This window comes from Oncorhynchus tshawytscha, linkage group LG11 (assembly GCF_018296145.1).
Source record: "Oncorhynchus tshawytscha isolate Ot180627B linkage group LG11, Otsh_v2.0, whole genome shotgun sequence".
In the NCBI taxonomy this organism is placed as follows: Eukaryota; Metazoa; Chordata; class Actinopteri; order Salmoniformes; family Salmonidae; genus Oncorhynchus; species Oncorhynchus tshawytscha.
The window spans coordinates 24667470-24676918 of record NC_056439.1 but is presented as its reverse complement, the minus strand read 5'-3'; the positions used below and the strand labels follow the sequence as shown (position 1 = coordinate 24676918).

Genomic DNA, 9449 nt, shown 5'->3' with positions numbered 1-9449 from the left:
TACTATGTTAATGGAGCCAATATCCTACTCTTGCAATGTTCAGTGCAGTTACCCAATAGACTTCAGTTTCCATTGCTACTGTTGATCATCTATGTTAAGGCATAGAGTCTATGAAGACTATAAGGCTATATTCTAGTCAGTATACATCTGCATTTTTAGTGCAAAAACACAACACTTTATTAGTCACACTCAATTGTAAAAGTTATGCAACAAAAGAGTCGGGTGCATGTAGTTGGTTTTCTACAATATTAGGCACTACGCGCTGGATCCTATTATTTTCCATCAGCGACTGTCCTATTGCCCGTCAGGCGTCGTTCTTTCCATCTTTTGTTCATTGCAATGAAATTCTGTCTGCCCTGCAAAGGCTCTACCGCCAGCATTTCTTAGCAGGTCCCACTGAAAGACAGGCTGAATCAAGGAGTACGAACATGATTCTGAGCCAATCCGTGGTGACTTCCTAATTTTTTTCCAATCGAAAGGAGAGGGAAAATAGCTACCATCACATGTCCCAGTAACTGCAGCTTTTAGTTTGTTAAATCATCTGGAATGGTAGAACTGAGCATTGGGAAAAAGCACAGTGATGGCAATGGGGGGAACCGTTAATTGTGCCTCATAATAGACGTTTCTTTTTGGTCGAGGTTTTAAATGTAATAACTACTGAGCAGCATATATTTAGATAATTACGCGCTTTTTCGGGGCTGAATAGCTGAGAATAAACTGGAGAAGAGGGACGGAAAGACCTAGCCTTTTAATAACTTGGATGGAGGGCAAGCGTGCTACAGGCACTGTCACTCTGTGGATTACGTGGTGGAGGCAGAACGGGGGAAGTGCGCGTAAGGTGCAGCGGTGCAACGGTCTCCCTGCTGAGATTTGATCTGAGTTCCCCATAGCAGCCACTTTATAGCACTCGGCTCTAGAGACGTACACTCAGCTAAATAGAGCAAGCCGGTATTACTGCGGAGGAAAGCCTCTACTGTTGTGAGGCGCGTCGACGAGCGGCAGGAGAATGGCAAGGTCTTCGGCGAGTCTGAGGGGAAAGCAAACGCCCGTTTTTCACCAAAGGATTCTGTCGAAGCGCGTTGGAATTTGACTGTCTCTTCGTGTTGGTGTTCTTGGATCTTTATTTTAAACTGAAAAGAAAAGGAACACACGTGGATTGGGTTCGGAGGAGCGCAGACCGATGTCAAATTACTCGGGCACAATGAAGAGATGTGCTGGGCAGAGTTGTGGGCTTTGAAATCCAGCGCACCTTGTATTGATATAGCCTAATTTAGCCTAAATCCAATGGGGCAAAACAAAATTGGAACATGGGAAAATATGAAATGTGAGACAATTCGATACCCCTGATCGTCGGTGCTCAGAGCAGGGCTGGCGTTCCTTTTTAAGGTAAACTTTTACTGTTTAAATGTTTGTACATGTCTGTACATTTTCATCAGTCCTCTTTGTTTTTGTTCATCGTTCGTTGACCGAATTTCAAGGCTGAACCCATTGGACTCTATAGGCAGATAATCTGCAGGACGTTTTTGAAAACCAGGTGTGTTCAGTATTACCGGTTATTCAGGAACAACGGAGGGTAAAAAAACGAGACTTAAATAATGCTTAGTTTGAACGAATGCTAGCTGTCTGACTGCATTTCAATTTGAGTGTCTGGGCGTATATTAAAAATTACGCAGTGGGATCATTTATTTGGCCAGGTCACTGCTATCCATAGACCTGATCTTGCTCTAATTGATTTGGGTGAATGTGGTGGTATACTTGGGTGGTGGTAATGATGTGTGTGTGTGTGTGTGTGTGTGTGTGTGTGTGTGTGTGTGTGTGTGTGTGTGTGTGTGTGTGTGTGTGTGTGTGTGTGTGTGTGTGTGTGTGTGTGTGGAAAGGGGGAGGGGTGGTTGTTAACGTAGACACCCTCTTTCACTGCCTCACCCGGTCATAAGGGGCTAGATTGAAATCACCTCTATTTATATGGAAGCTGAGTTCCCATGCCAGTTCAGCCTGATAGATATTTTCGCTAAATGCCCTCCATGAAGTGTGTATAGCCTTATAAATGTAGGCTACCCAGACAGGTTACAGGAGTCCTCAACCTTGGCATATGCTCAGATGATGATAGAGGATTCAGGCGTCGTCGTCATCTTGCCCCGTCCTAAGCGATATATCATGCTCACTACCATGGCACCAATGGCTGCTATAGACGCGCTATGATATAATTATAACCATACCCACATATTCTTGATGCACTGGAATGATATGTATAGAGATCATATGTAAATTAGTCAAAAATTATACTATAATAACCACGTGGTGATCCAAATTAACTGAAGTGTATGTTTCCATTGTATAGGTAAAGGCAATGTATGGATGTGATTAGAATGGCAACGTGTCGTGTCCCAAAGGAAATTCACTTCAGCTCAGTGGTCATGGCACCTATTTATGTTTGTACAATCTTTCTGTATTTATGGTACAATTTTAACATAAGAACTATTGGATCCAGTGAGTACAATAGACTACATCAATGACCATTTGAATTCCGTATTATTCTAACAAGGCGTTTCTTTGATTTCAGCAATGTTGGTTGTCACGGGCACTTCTATAAATGTAATCTGATAAACAAGTCATATTTCAATTCTTCAGACCCCATGACACTTCATCCTTAATAGGGCAGGGTAGCTGCCAAGACTGTGCAAAGCTGTCATCAAGGCAAAGGGTGACTACTTTGAATAATCTAAAATATATTTTGATTTGTTTAACACTTTTGGTTACTATGTGTTATTTCATAGTTGTGATGTCTTCACTATTATTCTACAATGTAGGCAAGAGTAAAAAATAAAGAAAACCCCTGGAATGAGTAGGTGTGTCCAAACTTTTCACTAGTACTGTATGTAAGGGTATTCTGTGTTGCTTACCCTATGAGCAAGAAACCATATAGGCAAACTGAGCTGCAGCTCCACTTCCAGTGGCTGGTGGTGCTATAATTCAATTTATTCTCCCTCCATACTGCTGCCTGCTGCAGCTCTGAAGGGCTGGGTAACACTGAGGACGGGGGAGGAGAGACTGTCCAACCGCAGCTTTAGCATACACCTATTAGGGTGGGGTGGACAGTGGAATACACCTTTGGTTATCAAAGTAGCATGTATTCAAATATTATGTCTAGTGCATTAGGTATTCATTTTAGACCCAGGGACCTCTTCATTTGTTGTAATATAATTTGAAAGTTCTATCTTTTGAAAATCAGGGTGGGATTTGGCACGTTGGAGATGGCGTGGCAGCGATCCCTGTAGCTCAGAGACTTGTTTTAATTACGCTAGTAGAGATTAAGACCCCGTGATGATGTGAGCCCGAGCCAAGGAATCAAAGAGCCCGGTATGAGGATCCTGCTGTTAGTGTGATATGGGGACTGAGGGAATCAAACGCTGCAAAACAACATCCTCCTCCACATAGGATTAGCATCACATACCTGGGTGCTCAACAAGTACATAGTCTACTATAACATCTTGCCTTTGATATGCCCTCTGGGTGCATGTGTGAGGAGTTACCATGACATATTTTATTACATTTACAGGCAGAGCACTGGTGCCCAATATTACTTCATACAGAGAGCAAGTATTTACAGTCCTCTACTACACTGTCTTTACGTCTTTGATACTTGTGTGCTTTTTCCCTGTGAGTCTGTGAGGACGTACCATGGCAGGTTTGAACACATTTATTGATACCTGAGACAAGACATGTATGTCGGAGACTGATAAGTCATAGCAGATACTTGACAGCTCTGGTGGGATTAAACCTGGATAGGTTTGAAATTTAGACTAGACATAGGACTCAGCTAAAAATCATGTGACCCATGAATGGTGAGTTAATGTAACCCAATATGCCTGTGTATTCTTTCTAGAGGCGTTAGCATAGTATGTTTTATCATGATGTGGTATATGCTCTACGCTGTGTTATGCAGTCATCATATGGTGTCAAAGAAACTGGTAATGTGGTGACTGTTGTAGTTTGGCCAAGAGTCCAGCTCCATGAACAGTTACAAGTGAGATCGTGTCAGAAGCTTGCGAAGCTAGAAGTGTTATTGTGGAGTCAGAACCATGGACAGCCCCTCACTCTTGATCTGTGTTCCACATGGTAGAGTGCACACAACAGTGTTTACAAACTCATTCATCCAATCAGCACCATGGACAGCAACCATTTTGTCTGTTTGCTTGAATCTACTGAAGGTTTTGCTGCTCCCAAAACAGCTTTGCTAATCTTGAGCAAGAGGTGAATTTGTAATGTATGTGACCTTTATGTGATGTTCTCATTGGTTTTTTGGTAATAAGTTATCTGTTAGCATACTGTGTTTACTGAGTTTAAGGTTGTCTTAGTTTTTATGATCTGTTAATTGCTCAGCAAAGAGTTGATTGTTGAGTCAATTCTAAAAGTCACCAGGCCACATTGAATTTAAGCACTAGGGGCCCAATCCAGACTTAGGAAATGTACACCTTTCATATGAACACCTTTCCTACGTATGTCTCAGTTGGTATTCAGACTTACCTTATGCAGGTGGTAACAGGCTTTGCAGGAGTGGTTACCTTGCACACTGAATAGATTTAATTCAACCGCTAAAAACCCTCCCACTTGCTGGCCAACATATTTTCTCTGGGAGTTTTCATTCAATAGGGTTTTCAGTACATTTATCGAAAGCCATCCCTTTATATTTGGTGTACCTTTCATTTGAATTTTCGTGACAGACTCACTAGAATATATGGAGAACAGTTCAGAATATTAGGGATCAATGAAAGAAGCCATGTCAATAGATGCATATTCATCTCCTTTTCAGCACCAATTGGTAGATAAATAAAATACTCTGATCTTGTATATTATTTAGGGTTAGAAAAGTATTTATGAATAATAATGCAAAAATATGTTTGGAGAGCCTTTACACACTAAATATATTGATGAATCAAAAATATAGTTGTTGGAATCATCCTGAAAGTTTCCATATTCAATTGTTCAAACCATTAAATATTGGATGGTGATAAAAGTGTACAACAGGGGTTGAAGAGTAGTCCTGTAAATCTACCCTAATAATTCTCACTAATGATGGAACTGTGATGACAATGGTCCAGTTGTGTGAACCGTGCACCAGGCTCCAGGTTAAAAATGCTATGTATGGTATGCATTCCATAATGATTGAAATAGGCTACGTCTTCCAAATTATTTACTTGTAATACGTTATCCTACTATGATCCACTATTATTAGCAATCCTCAGGAACAACCACACAGAAGCACTGGCGTACCACACATCCTAACTCTGCCCCCCCCAGACTCTGGGGTCAGAATACATCATCTGTAGACACACTTCTGCTACACCTTAATTTCTTTGATCTCCACCCCAAACGTAAAGAGCGAATTACGTTCCATTTACTCTTAACTCTGGTCCCCCCTCTAGGTTAATAGAGATTGGGCCAGGATGGATTACTGTATGTGTACATTTAATTATAAATTGTTTAACCTTTCTAGCGCAGGGCTTCCGCTAGACAACTTTCCGCTGAAAAGGCAGCGCACAAAATAAATACATATTTTTTAGAAATATGTAACTTTCACACATTAACAAGTCCAATACAGCAAATGAAAGATAAACATCTTGTTAATCTACCCATTGTGTAAGATTTCAAAAATGCTTTACAGCTAAAGCACAACATATGATTATGTTAGTTCAGAGCCAAGTCGAAAAAACACACAGCCTTTTTCCAGCCAAAGATAGGAGTCACAAAAAGCAGAAATATCGCTAAAATTAATCACTAACCTTTGATGATCTTCATCAGATGACACTCATAGGACATCATGTTACACAATACATGTATGTTTTGTTCGATAATGTGCATATTTATATCCAAAAATCTCAGTTTACATTGGCGCATTATGTGCACTAATGTTTTGATTCCAAAACATCCAGTGATTTTGCAGAAATACGCATAATAAACATTGATAAAAGATACAAGTGTTATTCACAGAATTAAAGATAGACTTCTCCTTAATGCAACCGCTGTGTCAGATTTAAAAAAAACTTTACGGAAAAAGCATAATCTGAGAACGGCGCTCAGAACCCAGAACAGCCAGAGGAATATCCGCCATTTTGGAACCAACAAAGTTAGAACCACACCATAAATATTCACTTACCTTTGATGATCTTCATCAGAAGGCACTCCCAGGAATCCCAGGTCGACAATAAATGACTGATTTTTTCCATAAAGTTCCATCATTTATGTCCCAATAGCCACTTTTTGTCAGCATGTTCAGCCCAGTAATCCATCTTCATGAAGCGCGAACATTTCGGCCAGACAAAAACTCAAAAAGTTCTGTTACAGTCCTTTAGAAACATGTCAAACAATGTATGGAATCAATCTTCAGGATGTTTTTAACATAAAACATCGATAATGTTCCAACTGGAGAATTCCTTTGTCTTCAGAAAAGCACTGGAACGAGAAGTAACTCTGTCGGGAGCGCTCGTCATGAGACCAAGGCTCTATGCCAGACCACTGACTCAAAGAGGTCTCATGAGCCTCCTTTATAGTAGAATCCTCAAACCAGTTTCTAAAGATGGTTGAAATCTAGTGGAAGCCCTAGGAAGTGCAACCTCATCCATATCTCAATGTGTATTCGATAGGCCAAGCTTTGAAAAACTACAAACCTCAGATGTCCCACTTCCTGGTTGGATTTTTCTCATGTTTTCGCGTGCCATATGAGTTCTGTTATACTCACATACATAATTCAGACAGTTTTAGAAACTTCAGAGTGTTTTCTATCCAATACTAATAATATGCATATATTAGCATCTAGGACAGAGTAGGAGGCAGTTCACTCTGGGCACGCTATTCATCCAAATGTGAAATGCTGCCCAATATCCCAAAAAGGTTAAACACCAATCAGTGGATCAGGTCTACTAGGTCCTGTAGAAGCTGCAGGATGGCTAGTTTATTGGTGGTCTGATGATTTGTTTATTTTAGTTTATTTAGTTTGGTCTACACTGGGGGTCTGATGATATGTTGAGGTCAGTTAATAATGATCTCTCTATGAGAATGATTCAGATGAGATGTAGATAGACCCTGGTGGTCCTGTTTAACCCATGACACACTGGCTAGACTGAAGATTGAAGACTGCTCTACTGATCCTTTTAGTCTAAACCCATGTTCCAGGATCACCTAGAAAGGTGATACAATACCTTTATTTGACTGATAAGAAGCACCACATGGATTTATATTATCATTTGTTGTTTGGGATTTGAAAAAAGGAATACATGTTGTCCTTTCAATATTGGTTTGTGATATATATAATGGAAGCAAGTATTTGGGAGAGTTTTTGCATATATAGTGTAGACAAAACACTGATACCCAATTGATCTTATTTTAAAGACAGCATCGAATCAGACAGACATACTGTAGATAGAACCGTAGGAAGCTTTGGAGTCCTAAGGCTTGTGGAGGATCCCAAACCAAATGAGGATTTACTGTTTACTACTGCACGAGAAAACCTCATCTGGTAACAACTAATTAAATACACCAGGTATTTCAATGTTTTATTTTCTTTCATTTGGTGTCCCTCAAGTTGTTGATGCAGGGTGAGATCTTTGTCAGTGTGATGGGGTGACTAGAATGAGTTCCTCTCGCTGTCTGTGAGTGGGAGGTACTTTGAGGGATGTTTGTCTGTGATAATGAGCTGTCAAGGGGACAGCGGCAAATTGTTTTGATCCCGCTACAACCCGCTGGTTTAAACAGGAGAAAAGTGGTAGTCAGGAATGGTAATAGTTTAGTTTCTGTGGTAAGGGCCAGTGAGTCTGTAATGCTATTACGTATTTGACTGACGAGGCACTGATCCCTAGTTTCTAAAATATTGATAGATTGATATGCACTGTGTTAAATGAAATGACAATAACATGTTAGTTCCTGTTTTAAAAAGTGAATATTCCTAAAGAAGATCTGGAAGGTTTAACAACCAAAAATTACAATATTTCAAGGTAATGTAGAATCTTTCATGATTTGTGGTCTAGCCACTTTTAGTTAAAATATATCAATATTCACAATATTCTCTGACTATTTGGTGTACAAACATATCATAATAATATCTATATAATCTCATTGTACTGTAGGTAGCTAACAGCTTCTTGTGTCTCTGTGTAAATCGTAGTTTGTAAGGCCCTTCCTGTAGTATGATGAGATTAGAGTGAATAGGTGGGGATATGGTCTCTTCTGCCTGGCCTTAATCTGCCCAGGGACACACATGGACCCTGCCGTGACACATTTGAGAAGACTATACACACCACTTATGGGATAAGCCCTTTACAAGGCTTTGGCTGTGACAGATAGAGGCAGAGCTACAAAAACTGAATAGGCAGAGCTGTTCTGTACAGCTACAAGGCTTTGGTTGTGATAGAGGCAGAGCTATATGAAACTACTGTACAGAGCCGTTCTGGCTCACTACAGCACCGTCACACAGTGTTCCCAGCTGATGCCACCTCATCTTCTAAACTATATTACTCTAAAGGGCTGATTATACAGTACTAGTCAAAAGTTTGGACATACCTACTCATTCCAGGGTTTTTCTTTAGTTTGACTATTTTCTACATTGTAGAATAATAGTGAAGACATCAAAACTACGAAATAACACATATGTAATCATGTAGTAACCAAAAAAGTATTCAACAAATTAAAACATACTTTATATTTGAGATTCTTCAAAGTAGCCACCCTTTGCCTTGATGACAACTTTGCCTGGAATGCTTTTCCAAAAGTCTTGGAAATCCCACATATTCTGAAGACTTGTTTGTTGCTTTTCCTTCACTCTGCATTCCAACTCATCCCAAACCATCTCAATTTTTTCAATTTTTTCAATTTAACTTTTTTTTTAACCAGGTAGGCTAGTTGAGAACAAGTTCTCATTAACAACTGTGACCTGGTGGGTTGAAATCGGGTCATCTGGTGCAGCTCCATCACTCACCTTCATGGTTAAATAGCCCTTACTTACACATCCTGGAGGTGTGTTTTGGGTCATTGTCCTGTTGAAAAAAGAATGATAGTCCAACTAAGCACATACCAGATGGGATGGCGTATCGCTGCAGAATGCTGTGGTAGCCATGCTGATTAATTGTGCCTTGAATTCTAAATAAATCACAGACAGTGTCACCAGCAAAGCATCCCCACATCACACCTCCTCCATGCTTCACTGTGGGAACCACACATGAGGAGACCATCCGTTCACCTGCTCTGCGTCTCACAAGACACGACGGTTGGAACCAGAAATCTCAAATTTGGACTCCTCAGACCAAAGGACAGAATTCCACCGGTCTAATGTCCATTGCTCGTGTTTCTTGGCCTAAGCAAATCTCTTCTTTTTATTGGTGTCCTTTAGTAGTGGTTTCTTTGTAGCAATTCCACCACGAAGGCCTCATTCACGCAGTCTCCTCTGAACAGTTGATGTT

The 9449-nt window shown here is 40.3% G+C and overlaps 1 protein-coding gene across 1 annotated transcript in view; it reads left to right on the top strand.

Moving 5' to 3' along the window:
* The first annotated feature begins 403 nt into the window (after nucleotides 1–403).
* LOC112244963 (leucine-rich repeat and fibronectin type-III domain-containing protein 5-like) overlaps nucleotides 404–9449 on the top strand; it is a 50269-nt gene continuing 41223 nt past the window's right edge. Inside the window, exon 1 of the mRNA XM_024412867.1 lies at nucleotides 404–1386. The gene's annotated coding sequence lies outside the window, so the exon portion shown is untranslated. The remainder of the gene's footprint in view (nucleotides 1387–9449) is intronic.